The 26,928-nt window shown below is 41.6% G+C and overlaps 1 long non-coding RNA gene across 2 annotated transcripts in view; it reads left to right on the top strand.

Annotated features, from left to right (window-relative positions):
- LOC140847418 (uncharacterized) overlaps positions 1–26,928 on the top strand; it is a 371,005-nt gene that overhangs the window by 192,754 nt on the left and 151,323 nt on the right. For both annotated transcript variants that reach the window (XR_012127406.1, XR_012127405.1), the window contains exon 3: positions 7,133–7,241. This is a non-coding gene — a long non-coding RNA (uncharacterized lncRNA). The remainder of the gene's footprint in view (positions 1–7,132; positions 7,242–26,928) is intronic.

The raw sequence follows: 26,928 nt of genomic DNA, 5'->3' as shown, positions 1-26,928 counted from the left end.
CTCATAATTTTTCAATCGTGATCATTGTTTGGAATCACGTGAAATGCATCAGTGTAAGTTGATGGCATGACATAGATGACATCCATTAAAAAAAATGATTGTTTTTTTCTCTTTGAAAAGCATGAGCATATCTGTTAGTGTTGCGATCGTTGAGCGCGTTCAGGTCTGAGAAGTTGAATGTAGCTCAGGGTGTCTTTTAAAACTAAGGCTTTAATATATTTAGACGTTAAAAATGCTGGCCCCAGTGGATGGTGACCCTTGCATGGATAAAATAAGGTTTCTTTGTTTTTCCGTTCTCACACAGTGGGAATATCCTACTATAAAGAACACAAAGAAAAAAATAACAACTAAAGAAAGCAGTCAGGGTTCATCAAAAATCCCCATTCAACACCAATTATACATTGCAAATTGTCATTTGGAAATGGGCAAACTGTTGACCTAGGGGTGCCAGTGTTTTGAAGATTCCATTTTAAAGGGAACATGAGTTACAAAGGTGTCAATTAAAGTTCTCAATTTCTGAAATGTGTGGTTTCAGTTGCAACCAGAGAACTTTTTCAGGAACAGCTCATGATACCCCCCCGAGGGGCCTGTGATAAATCACTCAACTTGAGGGCTCTTAACATCCAGTGGTAAAAACTCCGTAGCAAAATCCTGGAAAACCTCATGGCACGTGCCAGGTTTGACACACAGCTGCATTGTTCTGGAGAGAGTCTCATAATTTTAATCAGATGCTCAAAGGCTCTGTGATCCCCAAAATATTAATAATCATAGAGTCCCTTTTATGCTATTTTTTTATTTCTAAAATGATGGAAAGGGTATGTTGACTCCAAGGTCCGTTTTAGCTCTGCAACTGCATGCGTCTATGAATCTTAGCATAGCCTTTCAACCTCTCCTCAGGGAAATAAATCATTTTGACCCAAAGACGATCAGCGGTAAGACAGAATTCTATTTGTCGGTGTCCACAAATTCAAGATTCTGCTTGAAGAATGTGTCAGAAACCATGGTTTAGTATATCACAGGATATATTGTTTACATATAATAGGAACAGCTACCTAAGCCATAGGAAAGTGTCTTTCCTCCCCCAAAATGGTACCAAGTAATGGGACACTGCTACAATCCCATTTTGTTCAATGATCCATAATTTACCACATTTCCATTAGCTTAACAATTTCCCGAAAGGAATGATACCCATGCATTTCTGTGCTCAGCTCTCTTTTGCAGAGGCTTCCCCTATTTTAAAATCATTTCCTCTTCATTCCATCTCACTGCCTTCCAAATGCCTACACCATAAATATAAAAATAGGAGGCCATCTTTATCCCCATTTGAGGGAAAAAACCAAAAAGGACCAACAGGAAAGCTATAGGGTCTTAGGAACACTTCTTCAACATGGCACAAACAGGAATGGACGTAAGGGTGTATCGATCAGAGCAAGATTCATGACAGTGGAAGGGAAAAACAAGACATCCCCAGAGGCACGCGTGCTACAAAAACAGTGAACAAAAATGCACCCCTGGGAACTTGTAGCAAGAGAATCCAGTGTGAATGAAGCCGGGTGTAACCGGTTGGCCCTAAGACTTGCGCCCAGAAATTATATGAATGCTTTGGCAGTGGCTGCCTAGAGTTGCTGGCTGGAGTGTGTGTCCATCATGCATGCATTTGCAGAGGCGGCTCCCTCCGGTGGTGCCTGCCACTCCTGGGGAAATCAGATTTTCATTTCTCCCGCACCATCTTTGCATGTGTGCTGTGCCCCTTTGCAGAGGGACTGGGTGGTGTTTCTCCTCGCGTGGGAAGCACTGCTGCAGATGGAGAAAGAAGCCTGCCCCGTGCTTGCATTTCACAAAGGACATGTGAGATACTGTTTAAAACGTCTTCTCTCTGAAAAATAGAGATCTGTTGCTGTTTTGGTTTTTGACGAAAAGGAAATGGGGAATATTGGCAAGATAGGATGCCGTGGGTCAGAGAACCATTGCAGGGAAGCCAACACGTGCCCACAGAGGAACAGAGACAACCCCACATACATAAGGGTGGAGTCCCAAACATCATTCCAGGGGATTCCAAGGGAGAGGGGAAGGTGATATGTGCAGTGTCACTTACATGTCATCATTCGCTGCCACACCCACGCTCTCGGTTGTGCCATATGACCACCGTGCCCACCTTTGACACGGTTCACAAGAACTGGTGATAACCCCTCACTCAGGGGAGGTTCATCTCCCAGGTGACCAACTTTGACCTCCTGGGAATATGCCGTGGTCAGACACAAGGGGATGATTTATGTAGATTTTGGACCTGGGTCCAGAGAAGGAGACAAACATGCTATATGAATTCACAAGTGTATTTCCTTTAGCATGTGAAATAGATTTTTTTAAATGCTTAACCTATAGGTACTTTGAGCCCATGACACATTCACGAGCGACATACAATCACACCATTTCCTTATTACCACCTCTCAGAATTTCGATTTCCATTCCATTGCAAAAGATTGAGTGCCCTCACCCCCGAGAATTTTGTACATCTAAATTTACCAAGTGGAGGCAGGATAGGAAAGAAATGTCCAGTTACGGCATTCTGATTTCCATCTTTACCTGAACAAAACCATTTCTGCTTTCTCTCCAACCGTAAATCATCACCTGGTTACTTGTGTGTGTGTGCGTGTGTGTGTGTGTGTGTGTGTGTGTTGTTGTTTTTTTTTAAATAGGAAAACTGAGCAATTTAAAATCCAATTTTTCTTCTTGAGGGCTTTATCTATTTATCATTCCCTTCTAAGTGGAAAATAAATTAGGCAAGCGTAAACTATTGCTTATAAATTTACCGTATCAAAAAGGCTCCTATGCAGAAATCTTCAACAAACTCACAAATAATGGAACCTGTTATCAGCCTGAAATAAATTTTCATTAGGAGTATCCGGCAGCCAAATTATGATGTGAGAGGGTTTACCTTGAATATTTTTCAGATGTGTTCCAGAGAGAACTAAGAACTTAATAAGTTATTAGATTAAAATGTCTCCTTTGAAGGTGGTGACAGAATTACATGGGCTCTGGATTATCATCATCTATTAAAAAGACATGTCAAGGGAACCGGCTGCCTTAAGAAAATGGAAGGCTTTGCAGCAGTGAAATTTTCCCAGTAGCTTGTGACACCATCATTGCCTCTGAAAACTTGGCACATTCTGGGGTTCTTCTCCCAGGAGGCGCTCATTTTGCCACAGTGTGCATGAGTGAACTACAGCTGAGAGACACAAAATATCTTGACGAGGATGGGGGGAAATTGGATGCATTTTCAAGCAGCGTGGACGTCTTCACCATGGAAGCTCACTCTCTGGAATCCTGTTAAAAACAGTGGGACCAGGAAAAGGAAGCCCAGGGGAATCCTACAGCCTCATCGTCTGTAGTTTTTTAGGTGGATATGTTTACAATGTTTCAAGATCTGTTGCAATGTTCCAGTGTGTTACAATGCCTAATTTCACGCTCCGCCCACTGATCCCGGCTCCCAATATGCTTAAGAAATAGTAACTAACCAAGTCAACCACAAAAGCGTTTAACATCTTCCTATAAAATACTGAGAAATAGGGTATTTTAGTCGCCAAATAACGCTATGCACAAAACACAATTGAATTGATGAGAGCTGGCGATATTTGCCCACAAAAGATTATTAAAAGTTTCCAATGATTTCTACCCAATTGAACTAAGACGATGTTTGGGGCTTTAACGTGTCACATGTGGCAGCCCTCACTGCAGGACCTCAGGATGGGACTGTATTTGGAGACGGGACCTTTAAAGTAGTGATTAAGGCAAAAATGAGGTCAATTTGGATGGATTCTAATCCCACCGGACTGGTGTCCTTAAAAGAAGAGATAAGGACGCAGACACCCACAGAGGGACACAGGGGTAAGATAGCATCCTCATGCCCAGGAGGGAGACCGTGGGAGGGCCAGCGCTGCCCACACAAGGACCTTGCACTTCAGGTCTCCAGGACCGGGACCTACACACATCTGTGTTTATATTGCGTTGTTCTGATGAGCCCTACCAGGCTAGTTCTGATTTATTATTCTCCTCCAGTGACTCATTAGGCATGAAGACCTCTTTTGCAAACATTCATTCTATATCATCAATTGACTACATTTTATATAATGACACCTACCCTGTGTAATCAGTTGGCTTCACCTCCCCATTTTAACATCTCAGGAGACCTCAAAGTTACCAAGCCCGAAGACAAAGCTTTGATTTTTTTTTTTTTCTGTCTGCGGTTGGATAAGCAGCAGGAGGAAAGAGAATAGAGAACAAAGGCAGAAATATGAGAAAATACCCATTTCCACCTCTGAGTCCACGCATTTAGCCCTGCCTGGAGCCCCCTTTGCCGTGTGCACTTCCCAGCCGGCACTCGTGATCCGTGGCCTCTCGTGTTGACACCTGTGTGCATCTGGTTTGTTTCTGTGACTGTGACAGCCTCTGAGACTTTATCACCTCCATGCAGGTTATTCCCTTATTAGGTATTTTCAGAGAGGCCTCCCCTCTTTGCCCTAGATTTCCCTTTGCAAAAGGCTCTTCTTTGTTCTCAGCCAGCTGTCCTGTCACACCACCTACACTTCAACGAGTCCCTTAACAAATCAGTCATCCTACCCCCCAATCCCAGCTCCCCTTACCAAGCTCCTCATCTAAGGCCTTCATCATTCTTAGGGTCACGGTTGTATCTTTCCAGCTGATTTCCACCGACCTACCTTCCATTCTCTCTTCGTGGCATCTTCCGCCAACCAACCTTTTCTTACAGAAATAAATTATCCCCCTGGGACATAAAATTGTCTTGCATTTTAGCATTTGACCAACGTTGAATAAGTTCTCACAACTTTTCCTTTATGGTCAACCTATATGTGTGTCCTGTGTTCCTATAAGCATTGTGCAGCCCCCCCTCTAAGGCCTACACCTTTTCCTCCTCAAGTCAACCTAAATTAAAATGTCCAAATCCCGTGCTTGTGTTCTGTCTGTCATTTTCTCTCTCCTCTCTCCCGTGCCCTCCTGAAACTGTGACCCTGTCTTTCCTCCATCCGGGCTCTTGCTTCCAAGACACATGGGCACGCGGCTCTCCGTGGGGCCTTTGGTTTGTATTTCTCTGATCCTCTGTGAGATTCCCCCAAGATGGACATGACTGTAGTTATTTCTTCAACAAGGACTCGGCGTCTGTAAGTCACGCCATCTCCTGCCCCCAACAAGGATGCCCTGATTCAGCTACCTTGTTAATGATTCCTGCCAGAAACCACCCAAACCCTTAACATCTCTCACCTAAAGGCTGTAAAGGTTGTAAACATCCCTTTAGGGCGCCACCCCCATTTTTTTCTCTGCGCCCCTGGTCAAAAAAATTCCTGAATATGTCATTCATCTTCACTCACGTCTTTTTCTGTCCTTTATTCTCTCATGAGTCTCTTGGTATAGACTGTTGTCTCTGTTGAGCCATTTTTGGCAATTTCTGCAAGGACCTCGAGAACAAATCCATGTGTGTGTGATCTTTCATTCCTCCTCACACCACATTATCAGTAGCCATTTACCCAGTTTCTCCTCTAATCTCACCTGCAACCCCTTGGCCGCATCATCCGACCTTTTTATCTTTTATTAAAAAAGAACTTTGCTGTCTGCCCTGCTTCCACCACCAGAACATACTTTCTCTTTCCAGGGAACATGTACAGATGCTTGGACATGACAGATGCTCTGTGTCAGGCTTTATTACTTCTTGGATGTTTTATCTTTTCCGCTGAATTTTTATTCTCACGGGGGCCCACGCTTACAAATTTGGCCATTGCTCACAATCTGTAGCACATGGAAGACTCTTACTAAATATTTGCTAAATGAATAATGAGGGAATGAATTTTATCCTTTCTAACCGTGAAAGTCTAACTTCTAGACATAGCTTAATAAAATTCACAAAGGAACAACAGGTTGTCATTTTCACAGTCGGCTTTTATCTCCAAGATATTAAGAGGAGCTGCATAACTCAGATTCTACTGAAGAGCCAACTTATTATTATTTTTTTTCACATCATTTCTCATGTTATTTAAGACTCTCTAATGAGTTTCAAAACTCCATTTCAGGTTGCAAATGAAAAAATTTTATCATTGCTTTTCAGTTTAGAGTATCTCAACCCGTGTCCACAGCTGACTGTGTGGAAATGCCATCTTCTGATATTCTGTTCTGTGAGATGTTACTCTCCCCTCTCTGCCTGGGGAACTCAAACTCTCTTAAGTAAGACGTATTGTCACTGTGTCTGCCACCTTCGCAGAAACCTGTATTTGGTGCCTGTTGCCTGTGGACGAAAACTTAAAATACTGTAACTTGCTATTTCAGGCCTTTCATATCTGGGCAAAATCTCATTTCAGTTTTTTTTTCACTGCGTTTAAACATGATGCACACCTTCTCTTCGAACTCACTTTCCTGAGTGTATGATTTCGCTGTTGCACACCGGCATCAAGAAGGTGGACTTTTAGGGACCTGTGTTTATGGACTTTCATTTACCGCAGTGGCGCAGGCATATACACGCCCTGAAACCCAAGATGCCCTTCATTGTCTCCTCAAACACACACCCTGCCTGGTAAAGACTATTCCTGCTGAAATCAATCCCTTTCTCCCACTAATTTTTCCTTGCACATGTCAGGGGACACCCATTCTCACTACCTATAAAATCTCAGAGGGTTTGATACCACACAGCATCCATGCACAGCTCTGCATAGATGTTTCGTTGTGCTGTTTTCTGTTTTTTGAGTGTCTCAACTGATTACTTGCAACTTGAGTTTTAATCTCACTAAGTCATGGTTGCCTTTAAAAGTCTGCCTGTTGGGTTGCTGTGAGCATTTCTGGAAACAAAACAAAACAAAACAACCCTGAGATGCTGAGTGAGGATTTAGGAGGTAGTCGGGGCTCCGTCGGTCTGTAAGTCTTAGAGGATATTTTGTCCCCAACAAGTGTTGCTTGTCCTTATTTTGGTTTCCTGGTAATTCTTCACAAATACAAGGGTCTGTATATTTACAGTGGTCACTGAAAAAGTTGTTGAGCTGAACATAAGTTAATCTCATGGACGTTTTTATCGTTCATTATATTTTAAATTTCTTGGCAGCTCAATGATAGCCATGTTTTGATGGTTATTTTTCAGTTGAAGAACCGGCAGTGAACCAGGATGCAGTGACATCCCCAAGCGTCACAGCTACGTAGAAAGGAAACCAACGCTTCACAGCAGTTCTGGCTCCCGGTGTGTTTAAAAGGTATGCGCCTCACAAAACCTGACGCTGGGATGCTATTTAAATAACTCTCATGCAAGAGGGAAACACTGAGCTGACATGATAGGAGACATCAAACATTTCTATAAAATAGTTCTCTTTAAATCTTTTTAAGTGTCCGTCAAAATAGCCTTTCCCACGAAAACAGAACCCAATTGCATCACTGTCATTTAAACGAATATGAGTGAATGAATCTGCTTGTTCAGTCACATTTCAGGAATCGTGTGTAATGCCTGGCACGTAACAGAAGATAGATAAACACACTTGTTACCGTTACAAGAAGAGGCATAATTGTGTGCTTATAATTGTATATGTATGTATATTTGTATCAGAATTATTTAAATTACATTATAACTTATTTAAGTACATTTGTTATTGCTACATGCAAAGGTGTACTTATAATATACAATGTATATACTGAATATTATATTTAAACAACTATACCTTTGTATGCAGTAGCACATGTATTGAGGTATGTGTATATACATTTATATAATTTACATATATTTAAGTACACACATATATGTATAATTATATGTATATATATATATGTGTGTGTGTGTATGTATCACATTTTTTGACCTTGTCCCAGTTGCAAATTACTGAATTGCCATCAGGTTATAATTCATAATAAGTTACATATAGAAATTATGAATGTATATGATATACATATAACTCTTAGATTCCTTTCCAGCTACTCACATTCTTTAATATTCTCCAGTATGAACATAAGCAACATAGAGCCTTGTTTTAAAAATACCACCTGAAATTCAACAGCATCTGTGTGTAAATCTGACATTCAGTCCATACCATCAGGGACATGCTCACCTCCTGCCCCCAGGCCAACGCAGTCAGGTCGTGTGGCTCTGCGATCCTGGCGCTCGATTTTAAGGAGATATGTCTTGATTGTGTGGGAGTCAGGTAGGGCCAGCTGCAGGCATCAGATGACAGCCAAAGAGTGTCCCTGAAGGAAAATAACTTGCTCATAGGCAGCTGATATTTATGTAGGGTCACGGGCCTCTGGGATTTCATGAGCCTTGGGACAAATATTGTTATGATAAGGCGTCCTGGTGTGTAGGAGAGAAGCATGCACCTGGCTGAAAGCTGTCTGATTTAGGATGGCCACGTGTTGACGGGATGGCTGTAATGCTGCAGGTGTTCAAGCTCAAGAGGGGCACAGTTTGGTGGGACAAGGGAGGGGATGGTCAAGGTCAAAGCAAGCTGCGAGAGCTGCTCAGAAGCAGGCATGTGGACAGACTGAAGCAGGTGAACAGGCCACAGCAGGACCCCTGGCTGGAGGGGCTGCTCAGGACAGAGAAAAAAAAGGTGTGGGGTTGGTAGGAAACGCAAAAAGGTCCAGGATAAGCCACCACATGCTGTCTCATGTCCAGCTTACACTGAAATATCCCCAGTTCGGGGGTTTTATAACCTTCTTAGGTAAACATTCTGTTTGTCTACCTCCAGCTCCTAGTAAAATTCACTAACGCTTTGTTCAATGAAACCAATCGGTGAATTAACTCATTCTTCCCAGAATGAGATCCATGTTGGCTTACTTGGAATATGGTCTCATTTATTAAAACTAAGAAAGCAGAACTGACCCAGGTATGCATTTGTCCATGTGAAATCACCAGCATGCAACTATTTTGCTCCACAAAGTGACAGTTTCATAGCTGAACGAAATAGGTTAGTTTAGGGTTAGAGGAAACGAGGACCTGGTTGGAAGCGATATAAATGAGTTTTGAGGAAAGGCAAAGATGTGGTTTCTTTATTCCCCTGTTACTCATAGCACCCTGAGCGCTGTATTTAATCACAGGGACATCAGACATCAAAGCCATGACAAAAATGAACTTAGGGAACACCATTCAGAAAAGGAAGGAACAGGTAAGGGAAATCGCTGCATCGATAAAATGTTGATTGTATGAGCATGTAGCAGAGTAAAAGTGAAGTGGTTACTCACTTGATAATAATAACCTTTTTAACATAGCTCAGCTGGTAGGAGCTCCAGATCCCTGGCCACACTCTGTCACTGTTCCCACGCCTGCACTCACCACGTCTGCCAGGTCACAGACGCATCTGTGAGGTCACAAATGACAAACACCCTCACACAGTTGAACAGCATGCCCACGTTCCTCTATACTTCTCTGGTAACATGCTTTTTAAGAGGCCAGAAAAGTGAAGCTTTGGGGACCCAAGAGGGTCATATGCTGGGAAATAATGCTTTCTAGGTCAGCAAAGATTTCAGTTGCTTTACAGATCTGTCTGGTTGACCTTCCAGCCAAATATTGTACAACGTACAGAAATTATGTAGCCAGTTAACACGTGTGTGAGTCTCTGTACGTGTGTGTCGTTTCCTTGAGGTTTTGGATTTTTGTTGTTTGGTGGTAGCTGAGATTCCTTAACCATATGTGTAGGAATTCTTGGAGTGTTGCATTGGATGTGTGTAGCCTTCCAGACAAAATACCTGTGTGTTTCTACCAAGTCCCCAAAGACACAACCAATTTAGAACTAATTTAAATTATGGTTTCAATTGAGGATTTCAGGCTAATGAATGGAATAAGTTCCAGTTGCAATGACCCACAGATGAAAGAGTCTGTTGCATGAAAGATTGCTGGAGAGACTATTTTTTCTTATCCATCCATTCATATGGCTTCATCCGTGGCCAGGGCTCAGACTGACAAATATTCTCAACAACCTTGTTCATGAACATTGCCCTTTTATGCAGTTGATTTCCTCCAAATGCCACTTTCTGGGCTTCCACTCTTAGGGGCTCATCCTGGAATTCCCTACCTTCCTGGGCCACAGACTGTCACCCCCCAAACCCCCTTGTGCTCATACACAAACCAGGGATGACGAACCTGGTCAGCAGGTGCAGGCATGCACAGAGGAGATTCCCGCCTCCAGACCCCATTTCCTCTGGACGTTTGCCTTCTGTCCATTCTTGACTCAAGAATACTATTTCCACCTGCTCTGCGAGATTTATTTATTCAGTTCAAAAATTTCCATGTAGTGCGTCAACTTGGGGGTCAATAGGCATATCCTCTCTGCTGATGTTAGGTCCCATATGCTCTTTATCTCCTGGCCATTTTGTCTGGCTTGGGGATCACGGTCTTGCTATTTGGCCCCATTAAGAATGATACCCTCAAAAGGGGTATTATGATTAGCAGACAAAATGTAGAGGCGGGTGGCGCAGGGAGGGCTGTACAACACAGAGAAGCCAAGTAGTGATTCTATAGCATCTTACTACCCTGATGGACAGTGACGGTAATGGGATATGTGGGGGGGACTTGATGATGGGGGGAGTCTAGTAATCATAATGTTGCTCATGTAATTGTAGATTAATAATACCCCCCCCAAAAAAGAATGATATCCTCTAGGTATTATGCTCAGTGAAATAAGTCAGGCAGAAAAAGACAAGTACCAAGTGATTTCACTCATTAGTGAAGTATAAGAACAAAGCAAAACTGAAGGAACAAAACAGCTGCAGACTCACAGACTCCAAGAAGGGACTAGCAGTTACCAAAGGGGAAGAGGGTGGGGAGGGTGGTTGGGGAAGGAGGGAGAAGGAGATTAAAGGGCATTACGATTAGCACACGTAATGTAGGGGTGTCACGGGGAAGGCAGTACAGCACAGAGAGGACAAGGAGTGACTCTATAGCATCTTACTACACTGATGGACAGTGACTGCAATGGGGTATGGGGGGGACTTGATAATAATATGGGGGAATGTAGTAACCACAATGTTGCTCATGTGAAACCTGCATAGATTGTATATCAATGATACCTTAATTAAAAAAAAAAGAATAGTATCCTCTTTATAGGAAGCATATCTTCTGTCCATTAACAGTTTGGAAGAGGTTGGGAAGGACAATTTACAGTCAGTCCCCGTGCATGATTTTTTAATTTACTGGTTGCAAGTGGTACCGTGCATCTCGCATTAAGGTAGAAAGTATGACAAGGCACGTTTTACTGCCTGTTGCTGCTTAAACTTGCCTTAATTGTGTGTCTGGCCGCTGCATGGGTAAGATGCCTGCCAAATGTGTTCTCTCCATCTCATGTGGCTATGAGGGTCATTATGTTAGCATGTGGGCATGGACTTCTCTACCCAAAGAAAACTGATACCTTTTCTTATCAGAATATTCAAAAATGATGATTTTCATGAAGATGATGATGATAATGGCTACTTACACAGGTATCAGGTGTATTTGGCATCCCCTCTGACCTGCCCTCTGCAATATGCACGTTATCATCATCGTTTTAATTTATGCATTTCAACGCCTTTCCTGAGATATAATTCACGTGCCATTCAGTTGACCCAATTAAAGTGCGTAATTCAATGTTTCTTAGTATATCTACATATTTGTGCAACTACCACCGTAATCCATTTCAGAATCTTTTCATGACGATGCAAAGAAACCTCAACCCCTGAGCAGTCAGCCCTAATCGCCCAGCACCCACCTCCCTGGCTCCTTGTCGCCTCTTGTCTGCTTTCTGTCTCTGTAGATTTGCCAGTTCTGCACATTTCATATGAATGGAGTCCACCTTATGTGGCCTTTTCTGGCAGCCTCATCTTACTTCTCACCAGGTTCATTTATGTGGTAGCATTTCTTGAATAATGTTTATTTATATGGCCAGGCCACATTTTATTTATGCATTCATGCATTGATGGGCATTTGGGTTCTTTGTGCTTTTTAGCTGTTGGGAATTCCTGCTGCCATTTGTGTATGAGTTTTTTGGGGGGCCCTGTATTTTCGCTTCTCGTGGGTGTGCCACAAGGAGTAGAAATGTTGAGTCCTATGGATTCTCCAGGTTTAACTGTTGGAAAACTACCAGACTGTTCCCGAAACCACTGTGCCAATTTACGTTCCCACCAGCCGTGCGCAAGAGTTTCAATTTCACCACATCATCGTCGACACTTGTTATTATCTGTCTCTTGGATTGTAGCCACGCTAGGGGGTGAGAAGCGGTATCTCCTTGGGGTTCTGATCTGTGCCTCCCTCACTGCTCACATGTATCACCTTGATGGACACATTCCAGATATTTTAAAAGCCTTCTCTTTATCAAGGAAAGTAGAAGAGTACTTCCCTCAACTTTGTTTTTTTAATTATCATCTTTAATGTAATTGTCTTTAATAAGTCTTGATAGAAGAAACTTTTGGATGGCAAAGACCAACTCCTCGATATTAAGTGGATTATCACATTATTGGTCAAATTTTGATAAGGACAATTCATACATAAAATTATTTCAGCGTGTGGGAATAAAAGCTCCCATGTTGATAAGAAATAAAAATTAGTTTCTTTTCTTATAAGTCGATGGTAATGATTACTCCTACCTCCAGAGTTATCGAATATATTTCTAGTTCTCATTAAGGCGACTTTAGGTTTATTTTCCCTTTTGAATTCAAGTTTATGGCAATAATTTATAATGTAGGACAGTGACTTTTCTGACAAGTGGTTGTTACATCTCCTGGTAATTTTCAGACTTTGAAGGGGCGTGACTGTCTGAGAGCAGCCAAAGCGGAGGGAGGTAATCGCCAGTGAAAACTCACTATAAACTCAAAGAAATACAAAGAGAAAGCTAATAGGCAAATAGTCTGCTTTATTGCAGTTTATACTTTCCCTGAGCACTCAAAAAAGTGTGCACACATTTTCTTTCATTCCCTAAGCATCAGCAGTTTCTCTATGGATTCACTAAGTCCATTGGATTGATTTACGGAATTCAGTTAAAACATTATATTCTAATGCATGTGCAGCTTGAGAGATAGCCTGTTCTTTTTAGAGGGAGTGAAACCATACCTTTTATTTCGTTAATATCATCAGATTTCCCTGGACACAAGATCAGCTCACAAAAGCAAGCTACTCAGCTATTGTTATTATTTGTATTTATTTTTAAGTACAGACGAGATTTAGACTATTCAGGCTAATTAGAGTACAGAGTAATTCAGAGCTCCATTCAAACGCGCTTTCAGTGAAGGCTGCACATTTCAGAAATCCCCTGAATGTGATTTCAAGGTGTCAGAATACATGAAAATCCTTTTCTTTCATAAAAACTCTCCTGAAGGCAATGGATTACCGTTTAAGCGCACTTATGATACGTGTTCTGATCTTTTACAATTAATTAATGTAACTGCAGATTTTTTACAAAAGTGATGCTACTGCATGCACCCTTTCTCCTTGTTATTATGTCTCTTGGATTGTAGCCACCCTAGGGTCTGAAAAGATTACCTATTGTAAGCACCGTGACCATCTTAATGTCCGTTTCTGAAACAGAGGCATGCGGAGGTAAGGAAAATATTCAGTGAACTTCGCAGTGGCTAAAAAATTTGCACATGGGATGTCAGGTTGTATTTTCTCCTTTTTTGTCATTTGTGTTTGATGCATGGCAATGAAACTACAGCAGAATAGTATTTATCCTAAGGCATTTAGTTAGTGGAAATGCACAAAAATTTAACTTATCAGAACTTTTCAAACTTTTCAAGTCTGTGTCACCATGCCCCGGAGGGTTTATTCAGAGACAGCCAGTAGTTAATGTTATTTCTACAGGGAGTCAAGCACTTTCAAAAGGGCATGAAATTCTCCAGTTAGGCATTTAAGTGGTTGGCACAATTTCAGAAGCCTCCAAATGTCAGAATTGATGGCATCCCTTTACAGGAGGACTTACAGTCAGCCAGCACCTTCATTTTTAGTCAATGGTGAAAGTTTTCACAGAATAACCCAAATTCTTTGGAGAAATGTCCCACGGAGTGAAATAATTTAAGCTTGGTGGTACAATAACAGAAATCAAAACCCTCACATTCATGGGAAATCTGATAATGACTCAGAAACAAAAAAGGTGCTCCGGAGATGTTGATTCATAGAATTTGTTGAGATACCATGTTCCTGTTTCTGTTCTAAACTGATTCAAATACCCCAAATTAACTATCAATAAGGACCATCCTTACATCAAAATGAGCATTTCAGTATATGGGGAAAGTCTCCAAAATGATAGGAAATAAAAAAGACTTTTCCTTGTTTATTAGAAAAATAAAATATTCTTGTTTCCTTTGCCTTCAAGTCCCGATAACGAAGATAGTCCCAGTGCTTCCGTTCCTGGACCTGCGTGCGTTGTCAGATGTAAAGTTCTCCGGGAATGTCTCCATACCTGGCAGGGTTCTCTAAATAAAATGGCAACAGAGATGTGTCCCGGGTGATGCAAGCTACGATCTATCATGCACGCCTAGAATAGGAAAGTGTAAAGAATACACTGCTTCTGAAATCAGTTTCCGTTTCTGGTTAATGACATCCGTTGCCTAACGCATACATCCAACATCTCAGTTAACTATTTGGGCTCAGACAATTCACTGGCCTCCTGAGATCTTGAATTTAACGTAATCCATTCTGCAAGGACCCTTTGGTGTATGTTTCCGATCCCTCAGTCCCATGTCCTTTTAACACCTCGCCTGATTTTTCATCATAACTAACCACACGCATGTTATGAGTATGCGTTTGTCTCCCCAGACAATGGTGGATTGACGGACATAGGACTTTTGTATCTCACACATACATGTCTGAGCGGATGGGTGACTGGGAATGAAGGAAACTATAGTATCCAGGAAAATGCTTGTTTGAATATCAAAAACATAGATGAGTTTGGATTATAAACGTTCAATATTTTGAAAACAGGTATCCGTTTCCCTCGTGTTTCATGGGCTGCTTTTCCCACTTTGCATACTAGATACGATTAAGAAGGCCAGGCAGACAAGAATGTAGTTCTTATGTCAGGAACCCTCTAAGGTAAAGTGCGCAAAGCTAAATAAAATGGAAATTACAAGGTTGCTGAATTACCCTGCAGGGAAATACAAAAATCCCTTTGTGTCAGAATGTATAAAGTGTTCTTCTCTCTTGAATGCAAGACTTACAAGGTAAAACAAAGGCTTGGTAGCATTTCCATTTTCTATGAGCCATCATTTGATCTTATTAATATTCCCTTATAATCTCTGCCTCTAGAGCCACAGCTGAGCTTTTGAGATCATTCCTCCTTTATTCCCTTAGGAGATTTCTGGGAGCAGGAAAGTTGTGCATATATTGTCCATAGCTACCACCTACTTTATACATCTACGTCTGCTCAGGCTGCTATAACAGAATCCCACAGAGTGGGGGACTTAACCAACAACAGATGTTGGTGGAGTCTAAGACTGAGGTGCCAGATTGGGTGTCTGGTGAGGCCCCATCCGGTACCTAGAAGCTATCTTCTCACTGTGTCGCGTGTAGTGGAAACGGTGGGGGGACCTCTCCTTTGCAAGGGCCCTCATCCAATTCGTGAGGGCTCAACACTCATGACCAAATTGGCCCCCAGACCCCACTCCCAAACACCATCATATTCTTAAGTTCCCACATACGGATTTTAGAGGGATACAAACATTCCATCTATAGCAACATGTCTACATATATATTTTTTTCTTTTATCTAACCAGCATACATTTATTAGGTGCTCCCTACATACCAGGGGTTCCACACACTACCAGGCAGATATACAAGGCCTCTGCACTCACGAAGCTTATATTCAAGGTCACCTTGAGGTGAATAAGCAGGGTGAGGAAACAGAAATGCGGACGGGAATGTATTCTGTCCACCTCACCTGCCTCAAGTAAAGGTGTGGCCAGCAGGCCGGTTCAAGGCTAATTTCCTTTTCTTTCTCATGCCGAGTTCACACAGTGCTGAATAAAAATTTTTTTAAAAATGCATTCATCCTAGGAATGATTCAGTATGTTGTCCCCACAGCCCTAAGCAAATTATATTTATTCCCTCACACTATGGGAATCAATGGCTCCAGAGACACCACCAGACAGAGCCCAGCTCTTCAGAATATCCCATCGTGACTCACAGAGAATAATCATATTCAGGAAAGTCGGTTTTTCCAAAGCATTCCGCAGACAAATGTGGGCATACATTTCCGTGGCTGCAGGACGTGTCGGGACGTGAGAAAACGGAACCCGTGTATCGGGCAGGGTAAAGGAAACAGTGAAAAATCCATCTGTATCTCCAGTTTTGACTCTGAACCTGCAAATGACAGTGACTATCCCCGTTCCATTATAGCCCAGCTCGAGCAGAGCTGGTAAATCATGGGCCTTTGGGCTGTGGAGATAATGAGTGTGTAAATGGCTGACGTAAGCATCAACTCGGAAAAAGCTGTGGGATTTAGATCGTGTTGTGCCAGGAATGACCTTGAAGAAGGGTGGGTACTGCCTGTCAGGAGGCACATCTACAACTGGCACCCTGCAAATTGCAAAGGGGACCTGTTTTCATTAGGGAAACTTCTCTCCAGGAAAGCAGAGCTGAGGTGAGCGAACGATAGATCTCCCACATTTATTAAACACCATTACTTACATAATTTCTTAAGGAAAAACAAAAAAGAATGTACAATCTCCCTGGATTTCTTTCTTTCTCTCTTTTTTTTTTTCTGTTAGTTTTATGATTTTTACTTTAAAAGTCATTTTGAAGACATCCCCTTAGGTAAAATAGGATGTGCTTTATTTTATTACAAGCGAAAGAATCAACTTTAATTCACTTCTCGAGAGGTTTTCCAACGTCTATAAAGATGGTAATATAGACAATAAAATTTAACTGACTTCTAGAAAATCTATTAGGAATTTCATTTGAAATTGTCTTGCACTTTTTAAAGGCATTTTTCTCTTTAGTTCAGTCAGAGACTTCTTCCTAGAGGCCTTTAATTTACATTCGTGGGTTCAGATGGCATGACAAATAGTTGAGAGATCCTTTAATTTGGTGCCTTAAGCTTTGATGATGAAAACAAAAAAACAGAATGTGCAGCACAGGATTTTATTTTGATTTTAACACTAAATTATAAAGTAACAATGATCTGATTGTAAATTTGAACATGGCCGTTAACACAATACTGAATTTACGCTTAATCAGATAAGTTCAGGTCTAAATGTAGAGTCTCCAAATTTTTACTGAAATTCTCTGTAACTCTTTGATGGCTCTTTTTGCAGTAGGACAACAGAAACCTATCGATGTAGCTTTCCAGGGTGTGGTCAGATAATATTTATTTCCCATAAATGTGCCAGAGCATAAACTACTCATTGAACTATGAATAAAAAGTACTTTGGGGGAAAAAAGAAGGACAATTCAAGGACTTAGTGTCTACACTCATTCCAGGATCTAAAACCCATGCTCTTAATATTCTTTTAATAAAGCATTTGATTTGGCTGTACTTTTCCTTTAAGAAGACATTAGTTTTTAGAGCAGTTTTAGCTTCATAGCAAAATTGAGGGGCAGGTACAGGGGTGTCCCTTGGACCTTGTGCCCCCAGTACATGCACAGCCTCTCCCACTGTCAGCATCTGCACCAGATGGGACATTCTAGACATTGAATAAGCTACATGGACACATCATCACCCGCGGAGTTGATGGTCTACATTAGGGTCAGTCTGCGGTGCACATTCTGATGGTGAGCAGATGTCTAGTGACTTGTGTCCACCACTCTAGGGCCATATGGGGTGTTTCACTGCCCTAAATCCTCTCTCTTGGGCAATCATCCTACCTTCCTCCTCGCCCCACAAGAGACACATTGGTCCTGTTTCTCAGGAGAACCCTGATTGATACAATAGTACATTTGATACGTCTAGGAAGGCAGTTTTATTAAAATCCAAGATTTCAGCAATATGTGTAAAAGAAGAAAAGGGGGAAAAAAAGGAAAGAGAAAGGCTCCCCGCTTCCTGGAGTCAGAAAGAGGAACAAAAATGGTTAATCAACTCTAAAAAATGCCCAGCATCTGTCAGGCTTTGGGCAAAACTATCTGGTTGGTCTGTGTGTCATCCGGTCAGTGGTTAACTTGAGCCCGGATCAGGCGTTCCGGTCACCAAGCCCGGGACCTTGACATGAATTGTGGACTCAGACAACCTCAGAGGTCCCACCTGCCCCTGCTCAGAAATCTCCCTTCCTCAAGATAAGCCACGTGGACCCTTTTCTAAAAATCAGTGACGCCTTTGAGGGACCAGGGGAAAGAAGACATTAATCAAATGAGATCTGGGCACTCTTTGCTGGGGATCATAAACAAGACGACGTGACAACTCGGGGGGCTGAGACATGGCGGATTGGTCTCAACAAGGTCCATTTATGACCTGAGAAAAGTGGAAAGCTTAAACGACTCTTCAGATGTTCTGTCTCTTGGGTGACACGGATCCATCAACACCTGCACGATCCCTCCCCCACCTCTGTCCTTCCTGACACCCTCTTCGCCATCACCCTCCACCCTTCATGTATTTATCATACGTGATAAGCATGTGTGTGAGTACATTCCTGCTGCAAGGCTCTCGGCTGAGAATGCAATTTGAGAAATGAGCAGGCCAGGATCTTTGCACTGGAAGAGCTCAGCTTTTTCTGAAAGCCCGGTAGGAAACACAGAAATGCGATGGAGCTGATGATTGCTCTTCTGCAGCAGTGGGAATGCAGGAGAGACGGAAGTGATATCAATACTATAGCACGTTTTCATGCAACACCTACAGCCACAACACAGTCGGTAATGGTTAACACGGAGTGACCCACATCGGAGTACGAACATAACATGAAATACATTCCAAAATGAGAGCTGGCATTGAAGAATAGCCTCTCCTGGGTCTGTGGCATCTGCTGAACTCATTAGAAACGTGGCGGCCTATGGTAATGAGGAAGAACAAAATCTCAAACTGAATATCTACACGTTAGATCAAAGGAGAAGGAATCAAACACAATGGGTTCTAATCATCTTGCTTTGTAAGACTTCTGCTGAATACCGTGAGGGTCACGTCGGGCTGGCTGTGGGTTTGTATGAAGAAGGACATGTCAAACCTCAGGGATCCTGTTTCCAGAAGGTTCCCAGTACCTCCATTCCCCGCACCATCCATCGATCAGTGCACACCAAATAGCCACAGCACGGCATACATGTTGGGGGGACAAAGCGAAGCCATAAACAGCCAAGAACTCCTCTTGAGGAAACATAATCTAACTTGCAAGGCCAGATAGCCAGGGAACAGGTGTGCCTGATACTGCATTGCTTCTTAAAGGAGTGTGGTAAAAGGGAATTATCATCCTACTAGGCGTCGCTGTAAAAAGAGCTGATACTGCTTTTGATCCCCGCTGAAGGTTGTACGGTGCAATTTAGCAAATTGCACAAATAATGACAAATTTATTCCAGAATCGAATGCATGTATTTCAGGGGGCATGTCTCCCTAAAATGCAAGAACATTTTCAGTGTGCAGAAATGAGTCACTTAATATTTTTGTACATGGTTTATACAGCAGGGTACTTTCCTGAGGTCTTCGTCTTTGTGCTTTTCCCAATTCTACCCACACCTCTGACCCAGGTCTGCAAGGCTTTGCAGGACCAGGAACCAGACCCTTTGTCCTGAGGCTGATTTAGGCTTTTTTTTTTTTTCTGTGGGCACGAGGGGGGTATCAATGCCCACTCACAAGTTTTGAGGACAGATTGCCTTTCCTGTCTGAAACTTTCTTAAAACCCTAAAATTCAAACAACATTATAAAAAAAAGTTAAACACAGACTTTCCCTAGGCCTCCTCAGTTCCACCCCTTGGTATATATCTGAACAAATCAAAATCAGGGCCTGAAACACTTGTGCAGCTAATGCTCTCTGCAGCATTCTTCATAATGGTCAAAAGGTAGGGCAGCCCAAATGCTCAGTGGGTGAGTGGATAGCAAAATGGGGTTCATCCATAAAACAGAAGGTGGCCAGGACATAGAATTCAGCCCTAAAAAAAGGCATGCTACATGCTAAAATACGCATCAACTTTGAGGGTGCTGTGCTAAGTCAGTTGGGCCAGATTTGTCCACAATAGACGAATACTGTAGAATTCCACCTACAGGAGGTGCCTGGAGGAGTCATATCCCTGGAAACAGAACGTGGATTTTGTGACCAGGGCCTGGGGAGGAAGATGGAGATTTAGTGTTTAATGGGGACAGAGCTTCCATTTGGAAGGATGAAAGAGTTCTGAAGACAGATGGTGGCAGTGGTGGTGCAATATGTGAAGGTGCTTAATGCCAGCAAACTGTACACTTACGAAAGGTTCAAATGATACAAAAATACATACAAATGATAGCCCAATAAATGCATGTGCATTTATAGAGGAAAGCAGAGTGATAGAGCGCCAGGAAGAGTTGGAGAGAAGGGAGAAGAATCCCCATACAACAGGAATTCAAGAGGAGGCCCTGGTCCTCTGAGAATCATGGCCAGATGGACGTGGCTCTGTCTGGTCCTTCAGCAGGAACCATCCGTAGACCTGGGGAACAGTCTGGGTACCTCCACCGATCTCATGAAGAGCACAAAGGAGACATGGCGATGGGGATCCTTCATCTGTTCTCAGGACAGAACACAGATTGTAGTCCATGCTGCCCTCGTAATAATTATTGCTGTCAGCATGAATGAAAGAACTGTCCACATCATCCGTAACATCTCATTAGTATTCATACTGATTCATATTCAAATCACATATATCCTTCTGAGCATTTGGGATTTCTTAATATTTTAGATGCAGTATGGATGTGCACTTAGGATATTCAGGAGTAAGTAAACTAGCGTTTGTTAAAAAAATAGGATTTATGGAGATAATAAAGCATATAGGCAACTGGCAACAGACAGCAATGGTCCCCGAGGAAAAGTCCCAAAGTAGGCAAGTTTGGTACATGGTCGCAGAGGTAATTCTGTGAATTGTTCCAGCTTTCAGAAAAGGTGGTTATGGGCGAATGACATTTATGTTCAACACTCAGATGGTTTCATTACACTTAAATTATTTTTCTCTTTTGCCAAAGCCAGTCCACAGAAATGCCAAGAAAGCTGAGTGCCACATTGCATGGAAATAGAGTGAAAAATGAGGCAGTAAACCTTAAAGAAAATAAAAATTAAGAAGGTAATCATAATCCAAGTGAATAAACATACAGAAGATTCCGTGTCTGAGTCTCGTTTCAGTCGGAGAAGCAGGACATTTCAAAGTGAACGCAATACCATTATCTCAAGTGTTTTGTGCAAAGAAACAGTAAATTCAGTATGAAGCAGTGTTGCTGACAAAACACGAGTCATCTTCAGGTCATGATACAAGTTTTGGAACATGTTTACACACTTGACTCTCTTTGATCAAAACCCTTTTTGAAGGAAGGAGGGTCGTGGACCTTACCTCTATTTCCCAGAAGACTAATGGAGATGCATAAATCCCGAAACTTGTCAAATTCATACCCACCCACACACGATAGAAACTTCTATCAAGCTCTGAAGTTTTTCATCCTAAGTACATGGCTCAACTCTTGCAGTCTGTGATTTTGATGGCTTGTATTCGCTCACGTACTTGAACTTTTGTGGGACAGCCTGTCTCTTAATGTTCTTATAATTGCATTTTTTTAAGATGCACATTTCTAACAGCCAACATGTGGCTAAATGGGTATCATGACATTTTTATAGCATCATTAAGATTTATTTTCTCAGCATTTTCTTACCCACCTACCCACCCACCTCGCAAGTGTGAGAAGCCTATGACCTAGAATTGACACAACAAAACGGTCTGGGGTCTGTAGGTGAAAGGTGGGGTCTGAGGTTCTTTCCCTGAAGGCGATTCATCCATTTCAAACATTGACTAAGACATGAGTTCTGACTGGAGGAAAACAGTTCAACACAATGATTCCTCAGGGCTTTGTCAACATAAACGTGCAGGTGTGAGCAGCAGATCTTGGAGATCTCGCCAAAAGGCAGATTGTGATTCACTGCCTGAGATTCTGCCGTGAGATTCACAACCAGGACACGCGATGTGGCTCATTCACGCGCCACAGGGTAGGAGCACGGGCCCAGGTCGCTGGCTTTCAAGTTTTCCTGCCAAACCAGGTGCTAGAGCAATGACCCTCTCATGAATTACAGCTTGATTGAACTGTAATTCACATACCATACAATGAACTCTAAAGTGTACAAGTCACTGTTTTGCATATATCCAGAGATGTGCGGCCGTCTCCACAACTCTAGTCCAGAACATTTTTACTACTCTCAAAAGGACACATTTTACCCACTAGCAATGCCTCCTTGTCTGCACCTCACCCAGCGTGCAACTACTACACTACTTTCTCTCTCTGTAGGTTTGCATATTCAAGGATTTCCTTGCAAGGAAATCAATGGCCCACTAGGTCTTTTGCAATGGGCATCTTTCACTTAGCGTAATGCTTTCTCTGTTGTGTTTTAAATACAAACTGTTGTGAGCAATTGCAGTACAGAGGCTAGAGAAATATCATGGCTGAAATACAACATGTATAAAGTACTAAGTATGGATATATATATATAATTTCCAGACAGAGAATGTATGTGTCTTGCAAATAAAAATTCCTCATATTTAACTACACAGCTAGAATCACAGTCCCTGAAACCTAATAACTGACAGACGCTCATGTACACTGGAGTAGGCTTACGTGGTTTCAAACACAGCTTCAAAGAATATTATGTTTCATCTTGTCAGTAGGAATGAACCACCAGATCCTAAGATAAAAATACATTTCAAAGTTCAAAACCTCATTCCAAATGTCTCGTTTTCTCCCTGTCTCGTTTTTCTAACTTCCCCCTTTTCCTATTACATGTAAATGTTACTGGCAGGTCATATTTTGCGTATTTTACCCAGCATTGCTGAATACTCCAGGAACAGCTAGGAATATTATGACTGAGTTTGGTCTAGAGATTCCTCTCTTCCACATGGTGGCTGGAAAGAAGAAGGTGATTTCTTAAATTGCAACCGATTACTGTAATCAGACATACAGATGTAATGCATCAATTGGGTGACGGGTTTTCTCAGAATAATGGTGTCACCTTTTTTAATAATGATGTGGAATTTTCTTTCAGCATTGTACCAATCATTGAACTACGATTTTGTATAAAAATTACTTGATCGAAAGGAAAGAGCCTTGAGTTCATTAGCTCTCAGTGCTGGGGACTTGGCTAAATAATTCTTTCTGTAACTAAGCTTGACAGCCCAGTGCAAAATGCAAGAGTAAATGTTTTCCTGTAAAGATCAATAGTTTATCAAGGTTTATCTCGGCAGGAAATATTCCTTCTTCGATGCCTGTCCATCCTGTTGGTGTCAGAAGCATTCTTCTCCATTTCTGGCAATAGCCTGCAATGGATCATTCCATAAGTGCCTTTTTAATAAAGAGAATCCAGGTGTACAGATAAAATACGATGACTGAGTATCTTTAATCTCTCTTCATTAAGCGGGGACGAGCTTTCATGCCCTTTGCTTACTTATGTGATGCAGCTGCCAGCCCTTTCCTGTGGCTGTTCATAACGACATCTCATCATTACTTTATGAGGATGCAGAAACATGTCCATCTCCAGCTTCCATGTATCTCCATCCACAAAGACTGGCAATTTAGAAAGCCACTTGCCCACTGTAGGACCTAACTCCCTCCACCTCCTTCCCTGGCAGGCATTTCCAAAATTGCCATGTAAATGCAGAATTAAGAATCGAGCTCACTGGATTCCCGTCATTTTTTTCTGCCTCTTTTCCAAATTACGTAGGAGACACAGACATCGGGGCATCAATCATGATTTGTAAAACATTAAGGGACAACTGTAACACTAACGTATTTCCTTCTTAGGAGCCACGTGATGGTACTCATTCCTAGGGGGAGATTCCAATATGCTAAGCTGCGGGGTCTTGGGGGACCTGAGAAATTACTCAGGTCCAGGCTTACGGCCACTCACTCATAACGCAACAGCCATTTTTAGGATAACAAAAAGCCACCTGTTTGTAAACCTTTAGCTAGAGCTGAAGTCTAGGGAAGATTCTCACATTTTTATTCACTTCTAACATTGAAAAAAATTCCTCCTCTTTCACCCATATGGATGTGATGGGCCATTTGGGGTATGTGATGTTCACAGTTCTTGGGAGGATTGTAATTGTACTGTTCCCATCTTATAATGCAGAGCCTCGTGTATAACCTGAAAGGAAAGTACAGGGTAACTCAGAGACTGTAGTTTTTCTAGGTTTGCCAGGGAAGGAGGGAGACATTTAGACTATGGACAGAGGCTGAAGGGAACATGCCTTCCAATGGAATGGGCACCACGATGCCCTTCAGCGGGCGAATGGCTAAGCGCATGCTGGGTCCTTCCAGACAGTGGAACGTCATTCATGACACAAAGCAGTGAGTTGTCAACCCCTGGAAAGATGTGGGCGAACCTTAAATGCCCATTGCTAGGTGAAGGAATCCAATCTGAAAAGGTTACCTATGTGTGAGTCCAAGTCTGTGACATCCTGGAAAAGACATAACTGTGGGGACAGTAAAAGGATCCGTGGCCACTGGTGGTCGGAGAGAAGGAAGGGATGGATAAATCGAGCCCAGAGGATGTTTAGGCCAGCAACACTCTTTGGCCCAAACCCACAGAAAGCCCAAAACGAAGAGAGCACACGAATGTGAACTCTAAGCCTTCGTTAATACCAGCGTATCAGTATTTCTTCATTGGTTGTGACAAATGGACCCGACTAACAAAAGATGTTTTCAATAGGGGAGATTGTGTAAGGAGGGAGATGGGATATGGGGGAGCTCTCAACTTTCCCACTAAAACTAATCTAAAAAATAAAACTGATGAATTTTTAATGCAATTTATCATCCTGAAGATCGTGGGGCCTGCACAGACCTGGGGATGGGTGGTCACCTCGGAAGGAGGTCAGATGAAAGCAGTTGGTCCGTTTCCCCAGGGAGAAGTGGCATGCTGATATGTCACACGTCATTTCTCTTCTCACAGGAGCGGGGCCACTGTCTGAACAACATAGGCAAACTAAGCTAAACATAGATTTTATTAAGGCAGAGAGAAAAAGGCGTGGGCCAAGGTAAGAAAATAATATATATGATAATGCTTCATAGGTAAATGCAGAACGGTATTGATCACATAGCATCAGGATTGCCCCAAATGAACACACATTTGTACCTACAAAAAGAAGAGGCGCCTCGGAATGGGTCTGGACCTGTGTTGGAATTTGTCATCAATTAAGATAAATTGTAGGGGCTTTTTTTGGTGGGTTTCTAACTATTCTTTGAATTACAGTGGAGCTAAGGAATTATCAGTTCTTAACTTATCTCTCTAACCTCTGTCTTCTAGGAAGTGATAAAATCAAACTTCTTAATGGCTAGAAATCTCACCCAAAATATCCCCTCTACCTTTAGGAGGCATAGATATTGTCCTATTTGCTTGTCTGAAGTTTTCTCATGACTATGAAGAATTATTATTTCCACGTGTTTTTAAACACTGGTGAAATGATGGGATTTTTATCTGCCTGGGGAGATAGGACAAAAGTTTACCCTTATTGTCAAGAAGTCCAGAAATGAATGAAATATTAAAAGTCCAGTGGGAAGGTAAGAATTAGATATAGCTATCACATGCAGTTAATACATATTGGTTTTCAACAGATTTCCTCGGCAAAGACAAAAATGTACCATTTAAATAAAATGATGGCTGACTTATAGGAGTCAAATATGTCTTTTAAGTTGGTCCAATCAAGAAAAACTGGTAATAGAAGCATGGGAAGCTAAACAGAGTTGGAGCTTTGCTGGCTGCCTCTGTACCCATCAAATTGGGATGGTCCGTTATTCCCATGTTAGGGTCCGTGGGACAATGACATTGTGAGATACCATTTGTGAAAGAACTTTAAAGCATGAACGCATTTATTTATTTAAATCTTTATATATATATATATGTAAGTTATATAATTACATATATGCACGCATACCACCTACATTTGATAAATCTTAAGTATATATCATGCTACAACAATACAATTATATTATGTGTAATATATTTATATAAACATAACATTTTAACTACATTATAATATGTATTTTTAATATATGCTTTATATGAATATAAATATAAATTTATAATATGTATTTATAGTAAATGTACATATTAGACATTACATTCTGTGTATTATGCACACATGTATTATTGCATGTAATGTGTATTATATGCATATGTAATATGCATTGTATTTATATATTACATACACGTAATGTGTAATAAATGTATTAAATATACCATCATGTATTATATATATATACCATAATATATACATTATGTGATATGCCATCATGTGTAACATATATTACAACCTAGAATACATACTATTCTGTTAAATGAATATGTAATGTGTATTATTATATGTATGTGTGTATTACATACATATAATATATATTATATACACACTTTTATATATGTAAGTAAATAAATTGTACATTTATATACACACAGACACACACACACAAATGTTCATTCAGGTTCTTAAAGTGCAGTTTCCTGGACACTTTATTCTTGAGAAAGATAATGTGATCCTCGGAGCTCTTTCCGGCATGCTAATAAATTGGGAACTTGCTGGAGAATGCTATTTATTCATCAAGCCAGCCTTCTTGAGAGTGTTCTTATGATAAGCCGTGATATATTCTGTCTAATGCTGATCTCAGCCTCCATGCCTCCCACCGAGATTTCACAGAATTCCCAAACCTTTGTTAGACAGATACAGTGCACATAGGGGATGCCTTTGATTTATCTCCCTCCTGACCGTGTCAAGAAATACAACCAGAGTTATTACAACACTTTCTCTTTCTGTGTAAAAGCCCCCAGGTGGCTGCATTATCGTCCGATTATCCACCATTGTCTTGGTGATTGTTG

This window comes from Manis javanica, chromosome X, assembly GCF_040802235.1.
Source record: "Manis javanica isolate MJ-LG chromosome X, MJ_LKY, whole genome shotgun sequence".
In the NCBI taxonomy this organism is placed as follows: domain Eukaryota; kingdom Metazoa; phylum Chordata; class Mammalia; order Pholidota; family Manidae; genus Manis; species Manis javanica.
The sequence above is the reverse complement of the archived record's forward strand: the minus strand, read 5'-3'. Positions and strand labels throughout refer to the sequence as shown.